This window comes from Neofelis nebulosa, chromosome 16 (assembly GCF_028018385.1).
Source record: "Neofelis nebulosa isolate mNeoNeb1 chromosome 16, mNeoNeb1.pri, whole genome shotgun sequence".
Lineage (NCBI taxonomy): Eukaryota > Metazoa > Chordata > Mammalia > Carnivora > Felidae > Neofelis > Neofelis nebulosa.
Window position 1 is genome coordinate 58,627,030 of NC_080797.1, and position 24,414 is coordinate 58,651,443.

At 44.3% G+C, this 24,414-nt stretch overlaps 1 protein-coding gene and 1 long non-coding RNA gene across 11 annotated transcripts in view; one reads left to right on the forward strand and one right to left on the reverse strand.

The window, feature by feature from the left end:
- Positions 1–24,414, forward strand: part of MYO1D (myosin ID) — a 377,669-nt gene that overhangs the window by 318,150 nt on the left and 35,105 nt on the right. The window lies entirely within an intron of this gene.
- LOC131498584 (uncharacterized) overlaps positions 14,240–24,414 on the reverse strand; it is a 39,214-nt gene continuing 29,039 nt past the window's right edge. For 6 of the 8 annotated variants that reach the window (XR_009255484.1, XR_009255482.1, XR_009255478.1 and 3 more), the window contains 3 exons: positions 17,393–17,526; positions 16,411–16,612; positions 15,552–15,985 (listed from right to left, as the gene is read on the reverse strand). This is a non-coding gene — a long non-coding RNA (uncharacterized LOC131498584). Of the gene's footprint in view, positions 14,915–15,551; positions 15,986–16,410; positions 16,613–17,392; positions 17,527–24,414 lie in introns of those variants that run through there. The other 2 variants (XR_009255481.1, XR_009255480.1) reach the window with 2 other exon arrangements.

A 24,414-nucleotide genomic window follows, 5' to 3' on the forward strand; every position in this document is an offset into this window, starting at 1 on the left:
GTTTCAGGGGCACAGACCTGGGAGCTACACCGTAAACATGGACACTACCAAGATGCCCTCTGTTGCTGGAAAGAAGAATCTCCTCTTTAAGGAACAGGTTTAGCACATGAGTATATTTTCTGGCTAATGAAATTATTTCTAGTTTCTACACATTATGAAGTAGGAAGGGATACCTCCCATCAAGGGTAATTGTGAGATTGGGGGGTATGTTGTCTCTAGAGTGATCACATATCACTGTATAAGTGTGACAGCAATGCACACGGGCCTTGGGATTCACTACTGTGCTTTGGCTCAGTGCTTTTGGCCGTGTCCATGGCTTTGAGTCTCTGATGTCTCCTCAGGGAAAGGCCTGAAAGTGGGACTACATGGAAGGGCCTCTGTGGCTTTTTCTTCGTTATCTCTTGCAGTCATTGTCACTTTCCCTCTCATTTTATAGTTAGCCGTAGGCCTCGTGTGTCTCCGCCACTGCACTATAAGCTCACTGAGAACGGGGGATATGCCATGCATGTATTTGGGTCATCCACTGCACCTAACACAAGAAGCACTAAATAAATATCCAAGGAGGGAAAGAAGGAAGCAGGTAGTCAGTAGGCTCTGGTTAGACGGGAGGGAGGGTGTGTAATTCACCCTGGCGTGTTCCTGCACCCCAGCACTGCCTGCGTGGCCACTTAACTGTAATTGCTAAGTATAGGGTGTCAGCTCAGAAAGGGAAGGGACTCACGCTGACCGAGATTTTCTAAGTGACTCTGAAGGAAGCTGATGTCAGCTTCGTATCCAGGTTTGTGTGAGTAATTAGAATCTTCAGAGCGCAGGTTAAGAAAAATCTACCTTACCGGGGCGCCTGGGTGGCTCAGGCGGTTGAGCATATGACTTTGGCTCAGATCATGATCTCGCCGTTCGTGGGTTCCTGGGTTCGAGCCCCGCATCGGGCTCTGTGCCGACAGCTCAGAGCCTGGACCCTGCTCCAGATTCTGTGTCTCCTTCTCTCTCTGCTGCTCCCCTGCCTGTGCTCGCTCGCCCACTCTCTCCCTCTCTCTATCAAAAATAAACATTTTTTAAAAAAACAAAAAACAAAGAAAAAGCTACCTGCTACTCGATAGCCCCCTTCTGAGCCCACCGTGGCCAAATCGTGAAGGTAAAGAAACGGGAGAGGTGCGAGGACCCACTTATTTTGTGCTTGGGCTCCGCTCACAGCCCCCATGCAAGAGCTGCACAGCCCACAGTGGTGAGGACTCCACGTGGGTCATTGGAAGCCACCACTGTTAACATGGGAGGGGCTTCTCCCAACAGTCCACTTGTCGTCAGTGGGCAGGCTGGAGGCAGCAAGTTGACTTCCAGATCCTTACAGATAAAGCAAAGCAAAGCAGATTTTAATCTGTTGTTGGTCCATCTCACTAGCTGCTGCTACTCCTCCATTCCCGTGTGGCCTTGCACCCAGGAAAAACAGTAAACCAAAATAAGCATCATACTTAATCAAGAAAGGGTTTATGAAACAAATACATTAAATCAGATATTAAGCAGCTCAGATCCATGCATAGCAGTTTAAGATGGGATTGACTGCGTGCCATAAGGGGCAGGGAGGAGAGAGAAAGACCTGATTGACCTTCTGGCTCCTCCCGTGTAAAGCAGAACTCCAGTTTGGAATGGCTGGGGCACATACTTAGGAGCTTTAGATTAACCTCCTCTCCACTAATTCATTATTTATGTATTTAAAAATACCTAGTACAGCAAAGAAAATGGACAGTTCAAAAAAAACGAAATGGTTCATAAACATCTGAAAACATTTCAACTTCATCGGTAATCAAAGGTGTGTTGGGGCACCTGGGTGGCTCAGTCGGTTGAATGTCTGACTTCGGCTCAGATCATGATCTCACGGTTCGTGCGTTCGAGCCCTGCATCGGGCTCTGTGCTGACAGTTCGGAGCCTGCAGCCTGCTTTGGATACTGTCTTTCTCTCTCTCATTCTCTCCCTCTCTGTCTCTCTCTGCCCCTCCCCTGCTCTCACTCTGTCTCTCTGTTTCTCTGTCTCTCAAAAATAAATAACCACTAAAAAACATTTTTTAAAAAGTCATAGGGTTGCCTGGGTGGCTCAATCAGTTAAGCATCCAATTTAGCTCAGGTTCATGATCTCACGGTTCACGAGTTTGAGCCTCGAGTCAGGCTGTCTGCTGACAGCTGGAGCCTGGAGCCTGCTTCAGATTCTGTGTCTCCCTCTGTCTCTCTGCCCCTCCCCCACTCATGCGCGTGCGCTCTCTCTCTCTCTCTCTCTCTCTCTCTCTCTCTCTCTCTCTCTCTCTCTTTCTCAAAAATATATAAACATTAGGGCACCTGGGTGACTCTGTTGCTAAGCATCTGACTTTAGCTCAGGTCATGATCTCACAATTTGTGAGTTCAAGTCCCACATCAGGTGAGCTCCAGCCCTGCTTCAGGTAAAACAGGAGCCCCGAGTAAGCCCCACTTCTCTCTCTCCCTCTCCTCTCTCTGCCCCTCAGGATTCTCTCTCTCTCTCTCTCTCTCTTTTTTTCTCTGTCCCTTGCTCACTTTCCCCCTCTCTCTCTCTCAAAAAATAGGTAAATAAATAAATAAACATTAAAAAAAATTTTTTTTAAGTCATGAAAAGAAAGGGTAGAAGAAAATATACCAAAGTGGACAATGCTAGGTGCTTTAGTTTATACTTCTTTCAACTTTTCTGTGCTTTCTGGCTTTATTTCAGTGACCATACATTGCTTTGTAATCAAGGGGAAATTGAAAGAAAAAATAATTTTAACTTTTTATTAACAAGTTAATTAGTAGGATATGTAAAATATGAATATTACCGTGTTACTATGTCAAAATATTAACCATGATTCTCTCTCTGGATGGTGAGATAGTCATGAGTAAAATTTTATTTCTACTCTGTTATACTTTCCCCCATTTTCCAAAATTTTTACAATGAACATGCATAAATTTGAGAATTAGAAAGAAAAAAAAAGTTGGAAAAATGAAAGCATGAAAAGTGCAGAACTTACAAGACTGAGTTAGCAATAGTGGCTCTCAATGATGCTAGTTTGCTTGTCAGTATCTTCAAAAGCGTAGCTTTTCTACTTGGGGGGCTCAGTCAGTTGAGCAGCTGTGCGTTATAGTCAGACCTGCTCAGGTCATGATCCCACCACTGGAGAGTTTGAGCCCCGAATAGGGCTCTGTGCTGACAGCTCGGAGCCTGCTTGGGATTCTCTCTTTCCTTCCCTCTCTACCCCTCCCCCACTTCTCTCAAAGTAAATAAATAAACTTAAAAATTGTTTAATGTAGCTTTCCTCTGAATGATCCGCCAGCTCATCTTGAGAGTCAGAATTGTAACTTGAGGTGTAAAAGCTTTACATACGGATCATTTATTGTACGTCTGTGTGTATTCAAATTTCTTTTTAATTCAAACCCTCCCTAACATACGTGCAGCAAATTTCCCTACTCTTCTCTTTGGCTTTGCCTCAGCAGTGTGTACAGACTAGAAACCGTGTCTCTGCTGGCCAACCATGGCCATATGAATCAATTACCATACTTACGCATAAAGGAGGGATGAGGCTTTTCCCCAAATAGTTTCATATTTTAACAACAGGAACATTCAGTTTGTTGCAGACACTCTTGCAGTTGAAGGAGGATTACTACAGGGTGTAATACAGGGTGACTGCTCTGTCATCGCAGTGCAACAGCACAGAAGTGATAAATACAGAAGGTGACAAAAGAAATCCTTCATTTAAAGTTCTGGGGCTAGGAATGGACATAATTTATTTACATTCCCAGAAACTGAAGATAGGTAGTCAGTAAAAAGAGAAGGAAGCTTAAGATAGCAGGAAGAGTACGAGGATGGAAATAATGACATGTGAGAAAAAGATAATGGTATAAAACCCGGGGAAGATAAACTTTAAACAGTTGAGATCCCTACTGCATATGGCTTACAGGTATGTGATTTTTTTTTCAGAACATTTTTTTAGTGCTCGCTTCGGCAGCACATATACTAAAATTGGAACGATACAGAACATTTTTTTATACAACCTTTTCTCTAAGGAACCTCCCCAATAGGTAAAGGGAAGGAAATTTAAGATCCCATTCAGTGATTTAGAAGCCCTTGAAGGACACTTTGGTTCACAGAAGACTCATAGCCGATTGGTCTTGGGCCAGTAAACCTCAGTTTGTTATTCTCTATAACAAGGGGGTGATACCGGCAAGCTGAGGATCAGATTAAAACTGTGTGAGCATGTGTGTGTGCTTACACGTGCATGCGGTACTCGGTAAGCACGTGAAGACAGTACTAAACAGAGTTAACACTCACCCGATCCTTCTTCCATGCTAGGCTCTATTCAAAGCCCTGTGCTGCATATGCTCACGCATGTAAGCCTCACAACAGCTCTGAAGGTGGGTGCTATTATTATCCCCATTTTATAGCTGAAGAAACTGAGGCACAGAGGGGTTAAGTAGCTTGCTCAAGATCACAGCTAATTAGTAACGGGCATGTGCCCAGGCAGTACGGCTCCAGTGTCTGTACCCTCCGCGTCTTGTGCTCTGGACCCTGCTACCCCACCGTGTAAGGTACCGGTACCACCCAGCGCAGGAGGCGTGAAATATCTAGAACGGAAGCACATTTGAAAATAGAAAATGAGAGGGGCAGAGGAGACAGACCTTGTAGGTGACCTCTATTTCCTCTCATCTCCCTGGGAATTCATTCTATAGAAACCAGTGAGAATTGTGGAGGAAGCTTTTTTCTCTTGAAAAGAGCAGACATTTCTGGGCTGCCTTCCTGTCAGCGGTGGTTATCTGACAATGAGCCCTTGACTGGGGAGTGTTTGTTGGCTGTTTCGAACCACAGGTGCGAGCATGTGATGAGAGTGGCCCGTTACTTATTTTCTGTTTATCCTGCAGTGAAAAAGCACTAATATAATGTGCTCCCATAAAGTGTGTATAAATCACTTTTAATCAAACTTCAAAGAACTCTCTCCACTTCCAAGGGTGAAGTCTTTTTTCCTTGTCACTCCATCTCAAATTAAATGTTAACTGTCTAGTGCCTGACATCACTCTAGTTTGGTTGGACTCAGAAATAAATTGTTTCTGTCAGGCCTGGGCACTTGGGTGTTGGAACCTAAGTCTTTTGAGATCAGAGCCCTATCTCTCAGTGTCCCACAGCTGCCCACACAGATAAACTGTCAAAAATTAACCCAGGGGCGCCTGGGTGGCTCAGTTGGTTAAGCATCCGACCAGCTCAGGTCATGATCTCGCGGTCTGTGAATTTGAACCCCACATTGGGCTCTGTGCTGACGGATCAGAGCCTGGAGACTGCTTCCGATTCTGTGTCTCCCTCTCTCTCTGCCCTTCCCCCACTTGCGCTCTCTCTCTCTCTCTCTCAAAAATAAACAAACATTAATTTTTTTTTTAATTAACCCAGAGGTCAGCAAACTGTGGCCCACAGGCCAAATCTGGCTCACCACCAAGATGATTTTGCATTTTTAAATAGTTGGAGGAAAAAAATGAAAAGAAAGAAAATATTTTGTGACACCTGTTTCTATAAAATTCAAATCCATTGTCCACAAATAAAATTTTATAGGAACACCACCATGTCCGTTCATTGTGTCCACACTGCAACAACCAAGTCGACTAGTTACAAGGCAGGCTGTGTGGCTTGCAAAGCTGAAATGTTTACTGCCTGGCCCTTCACAGGAAAACTTTGCCGACCCCTCACAAGCTGCAACAGAGCATCTCGGTTGGGCCCACTTTTACAGAGTAGGTTAAGGCCAGTGAGTGAAAGGATCACGTGAGCCCACTGAATGATACCTGCACTGTTCAGACCTTGGACTTGATGTTTTATCCCATGAGTCACTAACCATCTGTACACTCATCAGAGTGAAACTGGACAGTCATTCATCAGCTGCTTAGTTGGAGTGACTCCCTGCACTATTTGAAAAATATTTGGGGTCTCTTGGAACACATTTTATTTATTTATTTTTAATGTTTAATGTTTATTTATTCTTGAGAGAGAGCGAGGGGGAAGGGCAGAGAGAGGGGGAGTCACAGACTCCCAAGCAGGGTCCAGGCTCCGAGCTATCAGCACAGAGCCTGACGCGGGGCTCGAACTCACAGACCGTGAGATCATGACCTCAGCTGAAGTCAGACACTCAACCGACTGAGCCAACCAGGCGCCCCTCATTTTTTTTTTTTTAAAGTAGACTTCACACCAGGTGCTGAGCCTAACACAGGGCTTAAACTCATGAACCTGAGGTAAGAGTCGGACGCTTAATGGACCGAGCCACCCAAGTGCCCCTGAAGTTCATTTTACTTTGTTTTTTAATTTTTTTTTTTTTACATTTATTTATTTTTTGAGAGACATAGAGAGACAGAGCACAAGTTGGGGAGGGGCAGAGAGAGAGGGAGTCACAGAATCCGAAGCAGGCTCCAGGCTCTGAGCTGTCAGCACAGAGCCCGACGGGGGCCTCGAACTCACAAACCGTAAGATCATGACCTGAGCCAAAGTCAGACTCTCAACTGACTGAGCCACCCAGGTGCCCCCCCCCCTTTTTTTTTAAATGGGAGCACATTTTCAAAGAAACATCAATTATCAGGCTCCACAAGGAACCTATAAATTCTTCAGATTAAGGAATTTACATAATGTACTTTCTGACAGACTCAAAAACACTGTAAAGTCCCTATTTGCCCTGCCTTTTTTTTTCTTTTGAAGCTCAAGAATTAGTTGCTAACTAGTTGCTAAAATCTGTTCAAAAATATACTTAAAATGGGGTGCTTGGGTGGCTCAGTTGGTTAAGCTTCTGACTTCAGCTCAGGTCATGATCTCATGGTTCAGAGGTTTGAGCCCCACATCCAGCTCTCTGCCATCAGCACGGAGCCTGCTTTGGATCCTCTGCCCCCTTTCTCTTTCTCTCTCTCTCTCTCTCTCTCTCTCTCTCTCTCTCTCTCTCTCTCCCTCCCTCCCTCTCACTCTCTCTCTCAAAAATAAGTAAACCTTAAAAAAAAATTTTTAATGCAGTTAAAACTTTTCATAGACACAAACCCCACGTGTCTGCCTAATTTGTGGTGACCTTCTGTGAGCTGAGGCTGACCCCCAGGCAGCGTTTCATCATCTGCTTGTGTTGTAGTGATTGCTCAGTCCCAGAAGGGGTTCCTCGACCCGCTTGAAACCCCACAGAAACCCCCCTCGTGCATTCAATCAGAGCGCACGCTTGGTGAGTGCCTGTGGCATTCCAGGCCTGCACACCGTACCCCGTCTTCCTTTCAGAGCAGGCAGACCACTTCAGGGAGCAGCTGTAAGGAAGCAACCACATTGGTGTTGGAAAACTAGAGAGGCGAGAAGCTGGCAGAGATGTGCATACAGGGTCCCACAGGAACACGGAGGCAGGCTTTTCAGGACAGTTGGTCTTTCCATTGTCTGTCCATTCCACAGACAACTGTGTGCGGCTAAATTGTGAGGCCCTGGGTCACAGCCCCCGCCTCCCGGAGCTTACACTCAAGTGGGGCAGACACACTGAGACCAAGTAAACGAATAAATAAAAATAATTTTATTTGTAGTAAGTGCTCAGGAGGAGCGAGCAGGGCTCTGAGACAGAGAACTTACTTAAGGATAGAGTGATCAGAGAAGGCCAAGTGAAGAGGTGTCATTTAAGGTCTGAAAAGATGAAAGGGAGCTGGTCATGTGGAGACCTGTCCAGGCAGAAAAATAGTTGATCTAGAGGCCCCGAGGGAGCAGAGAACTTGGTGAGCTTGAGGAGTTGAAAGAGCAGGAGTAGGACAGGCGGACCAGTTAGAAGAATGAGGAATTAACCAATCCCGGGAGTGTGGTGCAGAGGAAGGAGGGGCAGAGCTGTGCGGGCAGAGGCTTAGAACAACAAGGCTTGTTGGTGGACACGCGCATGACTCAGGAGGCCTCGGATGTGGGACTCCTGTCAGGAAGAGCAGGCTAGGAAGCCAAGGAGGAGCCAGATTGTGACAGGCCTTGCCTATCAGGCACAGGATTTGGACTCCGTCCAAGTAGACAATAGGCAGCCCAAACACAGGGGAATTTTGTGTCTCCAGTTAAAAACATTTTTTTTCCCAGATAACAAAAGTAACTCTATATGTGGGAATTTTGGAAAATGTACACCGAGACATTGAAAAACAATCTGTAAGCACACATTCAAACCATTGTTAACATTTTTATATCCTCTTCGCATACAGATATATGTAGTTTTCCAAAAATGAGATTTTTTTACTACGTTCTGTTTTATAATTGTGATTTCACTTACGCATGTGAAGCAAACATTCTGAAATGTCTTCCTGGGTCACTAAGTATTCTTTTCCAGTACGACATTTTGTTTTAAGTTTATTTATTTTTAGAAGGAGCGAGTGAGCACAAGCAGGGGAGGGGCAGAGAGAGTAGGGGAGAGAATCCCAAGCAGGCTCCACATGGGGAGCCCAGCAGAGCCCAACATGGGGCTCAATCTCACGAGCCATGAGATCTTGACCTGAGCTGAAACCAAGAGTTGGATGCTTAACTGACTGAGCCACCCAGGCACTTCTTCATCTACCTTTCTTAAATGAGATTGAATACTTTCTCCCATCGGTCTGTGTACTTGTTATCTGTATGTGTGTTGTGAACTGTTCATATCCTTTGCCTCTTTTTATCTTTTGGTGCCTTTATCATTTGGTTACTAATTTGTAAGAGCGCTTTAGATATTAGGACTGTTAACCCTCGTATACGTTACACGTGTTTTCCCGGCCCATCTTTTTAAATTACGGTGTTTTTTTCTAGAGAAGTTTTGCATTTGTAGGTAGTCAAATCTGCCTTTTCCTTTAACCTTTGCATGAATGATTTAAAAAGTCTCACTCATCCAAAGACCAGATAAATATTCACTGATGTTTTCTTCTTATTCCGTATTCATTTTGTTTTGTCAATTTCAATAACTCCTTGTCTTTAATGAGATTTCTGTGTTAAAAAGATAAGTGCAGAATTGTGGAGGAGGCTTTAGAGGGGAAGGAGCTGGTATCCAGAAGACCGGTTAACTAGCTGTTGCAGCTGTGGCCCAGAGAGACATAGGCCAGTGATTCTAACCTTTTCCATCCCGACATGGTCCAGTTGCACAGCCTGTGCCCCCCTCTCTCATTCTGCACGGTGATTCTCAACTGGGGTGCAGGGGATGGGAGAACCTCTGGTCTGTTGAGAATCCCTGGTGGAGACTGAGAGGTGAGGATCTATTTAACAGAGGCCAGTTAGCGGCCGCTGATTGGCTGTGGGTCATGAGCAAAGGAGCTGGCGACTCCCAACTTTTTATTTGGGTGACCAGGTAGATCGTGGTTCTTTTAATCCAGACTGTAGAGACTAGTAGAAACAGGGCCTTAGAATGGAGGGGAGGGAGGAGCACAGGAAATGAGGTAGGCTTAGGACTTACTCATTTTGAAAGGCTATCTGTCAGTTCAGGTGGAGATATCCATGCAGTGTCTGCCCTGGGGAAAAAGATTTGGAAGCCTGTGGCTTCAAGGAAGTCAAAGCGGCGAGAGGGAATGAAATAGTCCGTGTGTGGAGAACCAGAAGAAAAACATGGCCACACAGGAACTCAGGGGGAACACCAGAATTTAGGGAGCCAGAGAGGGGGCGTTGAAGAGGAAAAATAAGCAAAGGAACCAAGAAATTGCCAAAGAAGCCAGAGGACCAGAATGTTCCAAGAGGTGCCAAGAGAAAAAGAGTTTCAAAGATAGAGAATGGTCTCCAGCACTGGGATTTTCTAGCACGATACTTGGGTTCTTCACCGGACAGTCAAAACCCACCGCCTTTTTCAGCTACCGTTAGACTCCTTGTTCTTACATGTCAGATCCATCAACACCTTAGAGTTGTCCATACTGCTTCCTCTGCGCACAGCGATAGCCCGCCCCCCCTCCATCTGGTTAGCCACTCATCTTTCAAGAGCTACTATATCAGCTCTTCTGTAAAGGAAATACTGTCCATCCCTCCCCAACATTGTCCTGTCCATCCTCAGAGATCCCACAGCACCTGTAGTGCTTACCTCTAGGCTAATGTGTCACCTGGTGTGGTAGTCATCTACTTACCAGTGCTTTTCAGGCTTTTCTAAGGAACTCCCCTCACCGTCACAGAGGAAACTCAACGTTTACTAGAATCAGACACTGAGGCGGCCTCTGGCATGTCTCTTTCAAAATCCTGTTTTAATAATCAACACTACTTTTCATTCTGTCATTCCAGATGTTGGCTTTAATTTAAACGCGTGTTAAATTATTTCCAGTTACGTACTTGGAATCAATCTTCCCGGAAGATTCTCTGTGTTTCTTCTGTGGCTCCTCATTCTATAGCACACTGCAGAGGATCAAGGGAATCACACCCCAGTATAAGAAGCTTAACTGGAAGGTGTGATGAGAGAGAAAGCAGTAGTGAGAAGGCACCAGCATTATAGTTTATCTTAATTTGAGGTCATTTCATGGCTGCTGGGGAAAAAATGAACAGGTAGGCTTTTTGGTCTTTTATGTAACGGAGGAGACCTGAACGTGTTTGTAAGCTGAGGAAAAAGTAATAGCCAGTGGAGGAGAGACTGGAAATATTTATTCAACTCCCTCGAGAAAGAACTATTTATCAAGTAGCAACAATGTGCTAGGCACTGTACCGATATGTGACCAAAACAGAGTTCCTTTGCCAGGGCTCTCCTCTCAGCAGGACCGAGAGAGCAGGAGAGGATAATGGGCTGTCATCCAAGGAAAGGTGGAACCTCATGCTTACTGCTGCCCTCACGGGGAGAACAAAATATTTTAATGTTGGTCTAGGTCAGACATAATTATGGAGGTGAGACTGCTGAATTTCTTAAAAACCACATGCATTCCAAAGCATACTGGATATGGGGGGGGTGTGTCACGAAGAAAGAGCAAGAGGAAGTCTGCATCTGTCCAACGTGTATTTGCCAAAAACAGTTTTCTCCCATGATTCAGTCGAGGTGATGCTCTCAGGATGTAGAAGTAGAACAGAGGCAGAAAAAGACATGGTCGAGTCTCTGTCTAGCTGGCTAGCCTAAGCTTTTCTGGGTTTCAGTAAGTGACTCATTTCCCCTTTGTGCGATTTTCTTAACATATCCTGCCTAAGACTAGCTGTTACATCCAAAGAGAAATAAACCACAGGATCTGGGAATGGACCACACATGGACTTAATCCATTTTGTAATCACATTAATGTCCATTCTCTTTGAGTCCTCTAGTTTAGACCATCTCACAGATCCCCACCGCCCAGAAGTCATTTGTCACCAGACACTGGCCACTCCCTGCTTAGCTACAGTGCCTAAAATATTTTCAGCATCAAAAACTATAGGAGATCTCATTTGTAACTCTACATTCATATCTGTTTCACAGATATTATTAAGAAGAAATGGCTGTGAATTGAATAAAAGATTCTTTTTAAATGACTTCACTTTTATTATATCTGTTCCTTTTATTATAGGCTATCCCCAGATGCTTTTTAGAAGTAAGGCAGGGTGTATTTACAAGTACCTTTTAAAATTACTTAGAAAACAAATCCAGAAAGACTAAAAATGTTGCGCTCTGTGACCTGCTTGTTTTTCATGATGCAGTATTACAGGGGCCTTACTAATCCTTTGTGATTAAGCGTGGAAAATTTTGCTTTAATCTTTGCAACAGGTTAGATCATGAGACTGTGAACACCAAACAAACAAACAAACAAAAACCCACTATTGAAAATTTTTTATATTGAATATTGCTTAAATCATTGCTGGAAGCTTTGAAAATCATTTTGTTTCATTGGTAACTGTAAAGAGACTTGACCTAACATATTGTAAATATTGGACTCTAAATTACATTTTCTGTAAACTATTCACTCTCGTAGAATACTAAGTTAGAAAGATTTTTGTAGATTTTTTTTGCACTTTGCATTTTAACCTCACTGTACTCCCGTAACGTGGGTAACAGAATTAACGGTCTCCTCCACGTGACCAGTGAGGATATCAAGGCACTCAGATGAAAGAGACGTACCCCAGGTCACGCGGACAATAGATAACCTGCCTACCTCCCAGACCTTGCCACAGAAGAGTTTATATTCTAAGGCAGGGACAAATGAACATTTATAAGAGTAAATCTCATTCCCATGAGCAGAAAGCAGTACCTTTAACACCACTTACCATAGGGCTTTGTAAAGTTATAAGGTCCCTGTTGAACTCCTCCCATGACCTTGCTGACATTTTCAGAAGGTGTCCCAGAGGTCTCTGCTCACTACCTGTCTCTAAATGTCGGTGTTCATATTTGTAAAAAGTTATGCAGTTTGTGGAGAGTGTGTGTGTATGATGTGTAAATACAGAAATAAAAAATGACACCGAAGAAAGGGCCAGACATCCATTCATGGTCTCATCTGAAACAGCAGCTTCCTTCCAGCACTAGGGAGCAGGTCTCTTTCCTGTGGGGCGAACAACCTCGGTCCGTGACCTGCCCAGACCTTCTTGCTCAGCTCAGGCCCGAAGCCAGCTCCAGCCATAGCTGGAGCCATTTCCCTCTTCTCCCACCTGTACCTGGATGTTGTAGAGGACAAACTTGGCCAGAGACAGATTTTCGCACTTTGGGGCTCAGTAGAAGAGCCAGTGATTGCTCTTTCCTCGTGTCAGGAGTAGACTAAGGGGCTTTCACACCAGGCTGTCCAAATGCCGCTGCTCTTAGTAAAGTCTCCATCCCTGGAAACACATAAGCTTAAACCAGACTACGCTTGGGATGTCCTAGAAGGTGTCAGTTAGAAGGAGAATCACAAAAGACTTTTCCTAATCTGAGCGTCTATGATTCTAAGGCAGTGGAAGTCACCTGGATGCCTGTGGACACAGGAGCACAGGAGGTGTAGTGTGGTAACACCTGTGCCGTATGGGAAGGTGTGGCATTTATTTAATGTACCTAATTGCTTTGAGCTGCACATTCCTTCACTGTAAAATTGGAATGAAAATACCTGCCTCGTGGGATTTTCATGCAGATTCATTTAAATCATGAAACAGAATATGAAATGCCTGGCCCAGTGTCTCAGGCACTGCATAAGTGACGGTTATGTTTAAAGATTTGCTGTAGTCCGGGTGCCATAACATATACAAGAACGATTTGATTGCTGCCTGGGATGGATGGGTTCTCCTTCTTGGTGATTTGGTCAGCCTTTAGTCACAGAGCTCAACAGGACTCTCCATAATGCAAAGTAAAGGAAACATCACAATGTACTTTGTGTTGCATCTCTGAATTTGCATTTGGGCATTACTGACCTACCCATAAACATAAACGTTGAAGTTTTATAGAATATGAACTATAATGGACTTTGGCTTTCCTTTCTTGGGGTTCCTCCCAAAAGGCAGGAGAATTCATTTTTCCATATTTGGAAGCACAGAGATTTGGGGAAAGCGGTAGGCTCTCTTTAAACAGTATTCCTGACAGCTATCATCCCCGAAAAAATCCTTTGTCTGCTTCTCTAGGAAAGGTGCTGGAAAGGAGCCAGCATGTAGGAAAGAAAAAGACAACTGGCACAGAACAGAAATGTGTGCTAAAAATACTAAAACCAACAAGGATTCATCTGAAAGCAGAAGAGAGTCTGTGTATGCCCCTGCTTCTGGACTTGCTCAGAACCGTGATGGCTCCGTGTTATTTGGGGATGACAGTAATTACGGAGCCAGAGTGCTCCTCGGCAGAGACAGACAGAGTTCCAAGCCAGGGATGGTTTCCATGGCAATAGCATCAGCATCTGAATGACTTCCTGTCACAACAAGTTGGCGATTTAATGAGTTCATTACTGAATTCCAAAGGAAAAGCAGAGAGCGGATGAGCTCCTGTTCAGCCCCCAAAGTGCCTAAATCCATAGTGGGAGAGCCATTTCTGTCCATGCAGCCAGGGCCGACACGCAGACAAGCTGGGTGTTGCAAGGCGGGCGTGCCAAGGGGAGGGAATCCGTGCCTGAACGTGCAGCCACGTGGTCTGTGAGGGCCTCAGTGCCTGCTATTCTGAGAGTGTGAGAATCCCGAGAGTCTTCATTATAAGCTCGCCCTGATCCAGCCTAATGAAATTAATGATCACAGCAATCTAGTCCAGGGGCTTCCGTACCTCCCAGTATCCCGTCGTTTAGAAAAATCTAAGGAAAAGGAAACAGACCTTAAATTCACAGAGCATACAAGCAGAAGTGGGGGGTGGGGGGGAAGCTTGTGACCCTACTTCCATTCTTCAGTGTCGTACAGAGAGAGAGAGAGAGAGAGAGAGCGAGAGAGAGAGAGAGAATATGGAACCAAAAAAAAAAAAAAAACAATCACGTGGATACCATCAGAAATCAGTGGTGTCATTCATTTGGTCAATTGCATATAAAATTTGAACTGAGAGGTAATGTATCACAATAAGAATGAATCATAATTAACCTTTCATACCTTGCTGTCTTTGCTAATGTAAATGTACCATCTGGCTGCCAGGATAACACAGCCGCAGTCTGGTCGATCAACTAGGGGCCAGGTCGGGACACAAGTGAGGGAGTGGCCACGATTCCTCGGGAGCGCCTTGGTGGCAGGAAGCAGAATGGTACTCCATTCCTCTCACACCCATTTCCCCATTAGTTGGGTAAATATTTGACCCCTCAAAGTGTTCACAGTCCAATAACAGGGACAGAATACATTCAGAAGGAAAGAGACGTGCTGCGGTTTCTTGACTGCCGGACATGACCACCGTGCCACCTGCTTTACATGTGCTCTCTCCTTGCGCCCTCTAAGAGCCCCACGAGAGGGGTGTTGCCCCCACTTTTCAGATGACAGAACTGAGACCTGGAGAGGCCACGTCACTCGCCAGAGGTGCCCGTGGTTAGTAAGTGGCAGAGTCAGGATTTCTGCTTCATCCTCTCCAACTCGGCCCATGTTCTCATCCGCTTTGCGTCAAGAGAGGTGCAGACTCCGTCCGGGCCAGGGCCTTCGGGGGGAAGAGGTCAGAGAGGAGGTGCGACTTAATGGGACCTCACAAGGTGGACAGATTCCCCCTCCTACATTAAAAAAAATACCCCTGACCCCAGGTAGGTATCCTGAGGCCGGTGGACCAGTCTGCACACAGTTACAAGGAGAGGCAGTTTAGAGACAGGAAAATCACAGCGAACTAAAAATACTCTTAGAATAGCATAGAACATAGAAGGGGGATGTGACATGCACGTGCCAGTATTGATCATTTTCTGTTTTAATAAAGATAAGGACAAGCAGTTGCCTGACTGGCACACCTTGGGAGGATGTGTCATTGACTCTCATTTGTCAAGATGCGAAGGTACTGACTTTCAGAAACGACATCTAGCGTATTTTCCTGGGTGCCTGAGAGCTCAGTGGCCTTTCATTGTTTTTCTAACCCTAACCAACAAAATACATGGGACAGGAGAAGGTTGCTTGCGTTTGCTAAGAATGCTGCCCTACAATGTGGCTAATAATGCAAGTTTTTACCAGCTACACCCTCCTCGTGTTTGGAGGTTCCTTTAAAATACATCACTGTTTCATTAAGTCATGTGGACAATTTGGACAGTGTTGTTAAAAAAATAATAAAATAAGAGACCAGTGCCATATGAAAATAAGCGTGTCCTTTTTGCTTTAATACGCATAAGGTTATGTGATCAAGATTTAACAAGGCCACCTCTGATGGCTACACAGACTGCCGTGCACCATCTTACGGGGCGCCTGTCACCTCGGCGGTAATAGGAAGGGCAGCCCTGGAGCCGTGCAACATGGCAGCCCTTGTGTTTAAACTCTCAGGGATAGATAAATCCATCTTGGAGTGGAGATAAAGATCACTGCACCCAGTTTCCCGTGGTATTTGCTGCCCACACCATGCCACCCTGGCTTGGATGCGTCTGGGCTGGGGCACCTGCCACTTCTGAGTGTCACAGGACATTTCACACAGACCTCACCGGGCGGATTACTGACTGTGCTTATGATGTGGGGAGTATTCAGAAAGTAGTCATTCCTTCTTGTCCCCAAACTGTCGGCTCTTTTTGAGCATTACCTCCTACAAAAAAAAAAAAAAAAATGCTTTGCAAACGTATTTTCCATATGCTGCAAGGTGTAAACATCGTGCTGTGTGTGCTCTTCAGACGTCCCTTCCCGTTAAGTACACACGTCTGAACACGTGCATCAGTAAAGTGTTAATAAACTCACAGGGGCACAGCTGGAGAGGGCTTGACCGGTGTCACAGGAAAGGCAGTGTGCCCCATTTCCCTGCCACTCTGTGGGAAGCGGGCCCTGGGGCAAGTCTGCACACGCGTGCGCGTAAACCGGGCACCAGAGCAGTTGTGCCAGAGAAACAGAGGAGCTCTCCAGCCCGGAGAGCGAGGGGGAAACCTCCCCTTTCCCTAGGAGAGCTTTTGCCAGACTGCCGGCTGCTACGATGAGTCTGTGTAGTCCTGGTGGCTGTTTGGCACTGCCATTCCTTACCCTGTGTCACTGTGCTGGGCCCGAGCACGTAAAGACAAATGAGACCTGAGGCAGGTGGACAGATGCCATCCAGAATGGTAAGCGCCGTCATCCAGAGGTGTGCCGGCAGCTGTGGGAGCTGAGAGGAACAACGGCTGACCTGGAGCCCAGGATAGGGCGGTCTTCGGAGCCTACAGGGGGGAAGCTTCTGGAAGAGATAAAGCTGAGGAAACGGAAGGGGAAGAAAGGAGGAATTAGCCGGGGGAGGCAGGGGGAAAGGAGCATTCTAGTAAGAGCAGGATGTGCTGACGCTGTTTCAGGGGGCTCTAAGGATAACTTCGTGTGGGGTGGGAGGGGGTGTGGAGACTGCCCGAAAGGAGGGTTGAAGTGGTGGAAGGGGGCCAAGGATCGGCAGGGGCCGAGGGCTATAAAGCTTCAAATGTCAGGTGGGTAACGGCTGCACGTGTAGGGGATCTACCTCGTGCCAGAGACTGTGAAGGCTTTGCACGCATGCCCTCTCTTGTCCACCTGCACGTTCTCTTGGGGCTGGGACTGGAGCGTGGACCCTCTGAGGCTATAGACTGTCTATCTGGACATGAAGAGCTTCACTGAGCTGTAACTCACAGGCCATTTGCTTCACTCATTCAGAGCCTACAATTCAGTGGGTTTTAGTACGTTCAGAATTGTGCACGATCCACTTATCAACTTAGAATGTTTTCCTCGCCCCAAGTAGAAGGCCCATACCCTTTCCCAGTCACCCTCCCACACACCATTACCTCTAAACCCCTGCCCAACCCCAGACAACCACCAGTCTGCTTTCTGTCACTATAGATTTGCCTATCGAGACGTTTCATCCAATGGAGTCGTATAACATGTGGTCCTTTGGGACTGGTTTCTTTTGCTGAGCATCATGTTTTCAGGGTCCACGTATGCCGTAGCAGTGTGTCCTATCAGTACCTCCTTTTTATTGCCAAATAATATTCCAGTGTATGAATATACTTACATTTTGTTTATCCATTTGTCAGTTGGTGGACGTTTGAGTTGTTTCCACTTTGGGGCTATTATGAATAATGCTGCTATGAACATTCCTGTAGAAGTTTTCATGTGGATTTGTTTTCATTTTGCTCAGGTATATACCTAGGAGTGAGATTACAAGGTCATGTGGTAGCTCCTAGCTCAAAGGCTTCTTTGTATATCCTGGGGCACCTGGGTGGCTCTGTTGGTTAAGTGTCCGACTCTTGGTTTCAGCTCAGGTCATGATTTCACCGTTTGTGAGTTCGAGCCCCACATCGGGCTCTGAGGTGACAGCGTGGAACCTGCTTGGGATTCTCTCTCTGCCCCGCCCCCATTTGCATGCGCTCTCTCTCTCTCTCTCGCTCTCTCTCTCTCTCTCTCAAAATAAATAAAAAATTTTTTAAAGAGTTCTTTGTATATTCTAGATACAAGTTCCTTATCAGATATGACTTGCAAATATTCACTCCTGTGAGTTGTCTCTTCACTTTCTCAATGGTGTCCTTTAAAGCACAAAAAGTTTTAATTTTAAAGTCCAGTGTATGTGTTTTTCTCTTGTGTTTTGTGCTTTTGGTGTAGAGACTAATTTTAACCAATACATCATTTGAACTTGATCCTAGAAGTTATGAGTAGCTACCAAGGGACTTCAAGTTGTAGAATGACAAGATTTATAATTTTTCTGTAATTTTTTTAACGTTTATTTATTTTTGAGAGACTGCGAGAGACAGAGCATGAGCAGGGGAGGGGCAGAGAGAGAGGGAGACACAGAATCCGAAGCAGGCTCCAGGCTCTGAGCTGTCAGCACAGCCTGATGTGGGGCTCGAACTCACGAACCATGAGATCATGACCTGAGCTGAAATCGGATGCTTAACCAACTGAGCCACCCAGGCGCCCCAAGATTTATATTTTTAAAAAATCAAATTAATGCATGGGTAAGCTAATAATGGCTCCCAAAGATATGTCCATGTCCTAATCCCTAGAACCGGTGAGTATTAGTTATTTGAAAGAAAGGTCTTTGCAAATATAATTAAATTAAGGATCTTGAAATTAGGAGATTACCCTGGATTATCCAAGTGGGTCCTAAATGCCACCACAAATGTGCTTATGAGAGAAAGGCAGAGGGAGGCTTGACACACCCAGAGAAGGGGGTGGTGAAGACAGAGGCAGAGGTTGGAGTGACACAGCCCCCAGAATCCAGCAGAGGCAGGGAACCCTAGAGCCTTGGGAGGAACGTGGCCTTGGTGACATCTTGCTTTCAGACTTCTGGCCTCCAGAACCGTTGGAGAGAATGCATGTATACCAGCAGCTTTGTGATAATTTGTCGCAGCAGCTGCAAGAAACTAATACAATGTGGTTTTTAAAAAATCAAATAGTGGATGGGTTTAAAGTGAAAGGGGAACCTGGCTGGCTCAGTTTGTGGAGCGTGGGACTGTTGATCTCAGGGTTGGGAGTTCCAGCCCCACATTGGTTGTAGGCATTACTTTAATCTTTAAAAAAATAATGAAATAAAATGAATATATAAACAACATGCTATACTGTCATCTTTTTAATTTCTCATATTTAGACATAAGATTGACCTTTGACTGTAAAAGATGACGGTTTATTTCCTTCCAATTATTGTTAGTTTTTTCATTACCTTCGGTTTATTCTTTGTTGCTTTTACAGTTCAAAATACCATATAATCAGATGTAAGATGCCATCTGTTATAAGATGCACCACTATTTTATATTCCCGCAAGGAAAAATAACGCTGACAATTATACCTTATTTTTTAAGTTTAATTTTTGAGGAACAATTATACTTTTAAAGCGTTGTCAATGGGGCACCTGGGTGGCTGTCAGTTGAGCATCCAACTTTGGCTCAGGTTATGATCTCATGGCTCGTGAGTTGGAGCCCTGCGTCGGGCTCTGTGCTGACAACTCAGAACCTGGAGCCTGCTTCAGATTATGTCTGTCTGTCTGTCTGTCTCTCTCTCTCTCTGTCCCTCCCCCATTTGCGCTCTGTCTCTCAAAAATAAACATTCAAAAAAAATTTTTTTAATAAAGAAACATTAAAGTATTGCCAAAAGTAAGGAGCATTCCGGTTTCAAAGATATTAAAGGCCAGGAAAAAAAGTATGAGTTTTGGAATCGGTGAAATACAAAAACATACAAGAATCTCTTTTTCATGTTCCATCAACTTCAGACATGACCTCTCTTAACCAACCACCGTGTCAAAGGAGGAAGATGTAACTGTCCCTGCTTGAACTTTTGACACCTACAGCTTTACATCGTTAATATTTACATTGTTTTATACTTTGATGATTGACTCTAAAGCTGAAACCCCTAACTAGGATTTGTATTTCTATAATTTTATAAACATTGTTTCTTTTGGTGCCAAGCAGTATACTAGGATTACATTTCCTTCCCTATGGAGTCATTTCTTTCTCTACTGACACCTGTGTTACTTAGTGGCCCTCAGTCCAAACTATTCGTTTCAGGGGCACATGGGTGGCTCAGTCGGTTAGGTGTCCAACTCTTGATTTCGGCTCAGGTCATGATCTCATGGTTCATGAGATGGAGCCCCACATTGGGCTCTGTGCTGACAGCTCAGAGCCTGGAACCTGCTTCAGATTCCCTCTGTCTGTCTCTCTCTCTCTCTCTCTCTCTCTCTGCCCCTCCCCCATTCATGTGCTCACTCTCTTTTGCTCTCTTTCTCTAAAAATAAACTTTAAAAAAGACTTCATTTCATAGAATCTTAATATGTTGTCACAGATACATCTCATGCCAATTATACAAAGTAATTAGACCCTAAAAACTAAACTTTTTTTTTAATTACTTATTTTTGAGGGGTGCCTGGGTGGCTCGGTCGGTTGAGCATCCGACTTCGGCTCAGGTCATGATCTCACAGTCCATGGGTTCGAGCCCCGCGTCAGGCTCTGTGCTGACCGCTCAGAGCCTGGAGCCTGTTTCAGATTCTGTGTCTCCCTCTCTCTCTGCCCCTCCCCTGTTCATGCTCTGTCTATCTGTGTCTCAAAAATAAATAAACGTTAAAAAAAAAATTTTAATAAAAAAAATAAAAAAATAAAAGTTACTTATTTTTGAAAGAAAGAGAGAGAGAGCAAGGGAGGAGGGGCAAAAAAAGAGGGGGACAGATGATCTGAAGCAGGCTCTGTGCTGACAGCAGAGAGCCCGACATGGGGTTCAGACTCATGAAACATGAGATCATGATCGGAGTCAAAGTTGGGTGCTTAACTGACTGAGTCACCCAGGCGCCCCAAAAACTAATCATTTATGATACTGGCATTTGTAGCGCCTGCTCTTTAACGTCACTATTTCTATAGGCCTTCTCTTTAATTCCTCAATTTCTCATCAGGGCCAGGAGTAGACAAACATTTTCAGTAAAGAGCCAGATAGTAAATATTTTAGGCTTTACAGACCATGCAATCTTTATTACAAGTACTTGACTCTTCCATTAGGGCACAAAGAGCATCGATAGATAATATGTAAATGAATAGCAGACATATCTGTATTCCAATAAAACTTTGTTTAAAATCAAGCAGTAGGGGCACCTGGGTGGCTCAGTTGGTTGGGCGTCTGACTTCAGCTCAGGTCATAATCTCACAGTTTGTGGGTTTGAGCCCCACATCAGGCTCTGTGCTGACAGCTCAGAGCCTGGAGCCTACTTCAGATTCTGTGTCTCCCTCTCTCTCTCTCTCTGCCCTCCCCTGCAGAGAGAGATTTAATTTTTTAATTAAAAAATTTAAAAAAATTTTTAATAAAATCAAGCAGTATGCCAGATTTGGCCCATGGGCCCTTTTTTCCCATCCCCTGACTTAGAAGAATAAATTCTGACCTTTATATCTTGGAAGACAGTCAGGATTTCAATTTGGAAGCTTTTGAATAATTTAAATGACTGTTACATGGGTCATACAAGACCAAAATAAACACCTGAAAATCTCAAATTCTTGAGATGTGGTTGATATGGGCCTATGTCGGAGCCCTAAGAGGAAACAAGTCTGCTGAAGTTGTACTCTTGTACGTTTCTCCATTTCTTGGGTAAATCAAGGAAGACAGAACAGAGAAACAGCTTTCATCCAACCGGACATTTCTGGGTCAAAGGTGCCCTTTCAACTCCAAAAATAGAATTCTTCCCAACCTCCACTTCCTGCTGACAAGAAGTGTGAACCCTTCGATTTCTAACTGTGAAAGGATGCAATTCATGGGACTTTTTTTTCAAACCACCAAAATGAAATCCTGAGTAATGAAGCTTAAAAGAAGTCAGTAACAATTGTTGGAACATTGCCAATGTTTAAGGGTGTCAAGTAGGAAATTCTACAGATCAGACCCAGATCAGATTCCAAGATATAATTCAAACTTGATAATGAAATATATATGGCATACTAGTATTTTCTTTATTCATACTATCATTTTTTTTCCAACTCAAATGTAATTCTAAGCAACTAATAAACTGGCATTGCCTTTAGAATTATCCATATGAAAATCTGGGAAATTGAGGGGCACCTGGGTAGCTCAGTCAGTTAAGTGTCTGACTTTGGCTCAGGTCATGATCTCACATTTTGTGGATCCAAGCCCCGTGCCAGGCTCTGTGCTGACAGCTCAGACCCTAGAGACTGCTTTGGATTCTGTGAGTGTGTGTGTGTCTCTCTCTCTGCCCCTCCCCTGCTCACTCTCTGTCTCTTTCTCTCTCTCTCTCTCTCTCTCTCTCTCTCTCTCTCTCTCTCTCTCTCTCTCTGTGTGTGTGTGTGTGTGTCTCTCTCTCTCCAAAATAAACATTAAAAATAAATAAACAAACAAATAAATAAATGCATAAATAAAAATCTGGAGATTGGGGCGCCTGGGTGGCTCAGTCGTTAAGCGTCCAACTCTTGATCTCGGCTCAGGGCATGATCTCACGGTTCGTGGGTTCGAGCCCCACATTGGGCTCTGCACTGACAGTACGGAGCCTGTTTGGGATTCTGTCTCTCTCCCTCTCTCTCTCTGCCCCTCCCCTGCTCACACCTTCTCTCTCTCTCTCAAAATAAATAAACTTTAAAAAAAAAATCTGAGAAATTAAGCCAGCCTTACGATTCATCACTTACTTAACCCACACATCCATATTTATGGTTCCTTTTAATATCTAAACCTATAAGAGCCTATTCATTTTATCCAGCTGCAATAATAAAACTCAGTTTGCAGTTTTAAATGACTTGACACATTAGGATCTTCTTTTGTTTCCCCTCATCAAGTTATGACTTGTGATTTCATTTGCACCAGGCCCAGAAAATAGCAGAACCCAAGTCTGTAGCCTTGGAGACCTTAACTCCACTCTGCTCCCCTGCCTCTCGCTGGGCTCTGCCTCTCAGGACTGAGTACAGACTGCAGGAAGAGAGTTAAGTGTAAGAAAGAAATTTGCCCTTCCCCCTCGAGTTGCTACAACCTTGCTTCTGGAGGGAAACACTCTGAGATCCCCAAAGGTATTATCTCAATGTTATAGGCTTTTATATAAATACTGTATAAGCACAATGTATCGTTTCCCTACCTTCAAAGAGACTGAAATCTTTGTTGTTAAATTAGTTACTCGATTACTTAGTTATTTACTATATGCTTTGCAGCAAATGCTCTGTGGTAGGTCATAAAGTGAATCTTTTTCACTTTTAAAAACACTTTTTAAAGTTTGCATCTTAATCACCCAGTGCTCATCACGACTAGTAGACTCCTTAATCCCTGTCACCTATTTCCTCCATGCCCCCACCAGCCTCCCCTCTGGTAACCGTCAGTTTGTTCTCTACAGTTAAGAGTCTGTTTCTTGGTTTGCCTGTCTCTCTCTCTCTCTCTCTCTCTCTCTCTCTCTCTCTCTCTCCTTTCCTTTTGCTCATTTGTATTGTTTCTTAAATTCCACATATGGTATTTCTCTTTCTCTGACTGACTTATTTCATTTGGCATTATGCTCTCCAGCTCCATCCATGTCATTGCAAATGGCAAGATTCCATTCTTTTTTATGGCTGAATAATATTCCATTGTGGGTACACCATATCTTTATCAGCTCATCAGTCGGACACTCGAGCTGCTTCCATATCTTGGCTGTTGTAATTAGTGCAGCTAGAAACATAGGAGTGCGTGTATCCCTTTGAATTAGTATTTTAGTATTCCTTGGGTAAATACCTAGTAGCGCAATTGCTGGATCAGAGAGTAGTTTTATTTTTCACTTTTTGAGGAAACTCCATACTGTTTTCCACAGCGTATAAAGTGAAAATTTAATCAGCAATTAAGTGAGCAAAAGTTGCTGTATTTTCATTTTATGCTTTAAAATGACATCTTTGTGTAAGCTAAAAGTTTTGTCTTGTTTTCCCAAAAGTATACCATTTTCTTCTACCACTGCCTGTGGATTAAACTCCAGATTTAATTTAGACAGGAACCTTTCATGGAAACAGCATCCATGCTTCTTATTTCAGTGGGAAACTCCCCCTTGTATGTAATATTCTCAGGCCCACACTAAATGCCTCCCGTTACTTTGCAAAGACTAACAGATCGCAAATGGCCACGAGATACAGCTGTATGGACTTGGCTGAATGATTTTCATTTTTCTGGAGAACAAAAACTTCTGTGTGTTAACTTTCCATTCTCTGTCTGTAGTTGGTCACACAGACTGACAAGGACGACACCTGTTGTTCCCTGCTGACTGAAGCATCGCAGCTGGGGATTTGGAGAGTTCACCATATTCTGCTCACTCCATTCATTTCTTCTTGTGGCCCTCCAGCTGGTTGGTTCAACACCACCAAAACATGTGCCCATATCCACAGGGGGTAAAAAGGAAGGGGGGGATTTTTTTCAGTAACGGAAACACACGTCCCAAATTGAGGAGTTAATATTAGCCCTAGCATTTGTCCGTGGTACATTAGCAGAAACTTCCCCCAAACTCTTCAGCCGTGTTGGGGTTTTTTGTTTTTGTTTTTGTTTTTTTACTTCCCCCTTTGCAACAGATTATTGCAGGACTCACTGAAAGCTTCTAGATACCGTCCTAGTTAAAGATTTAAA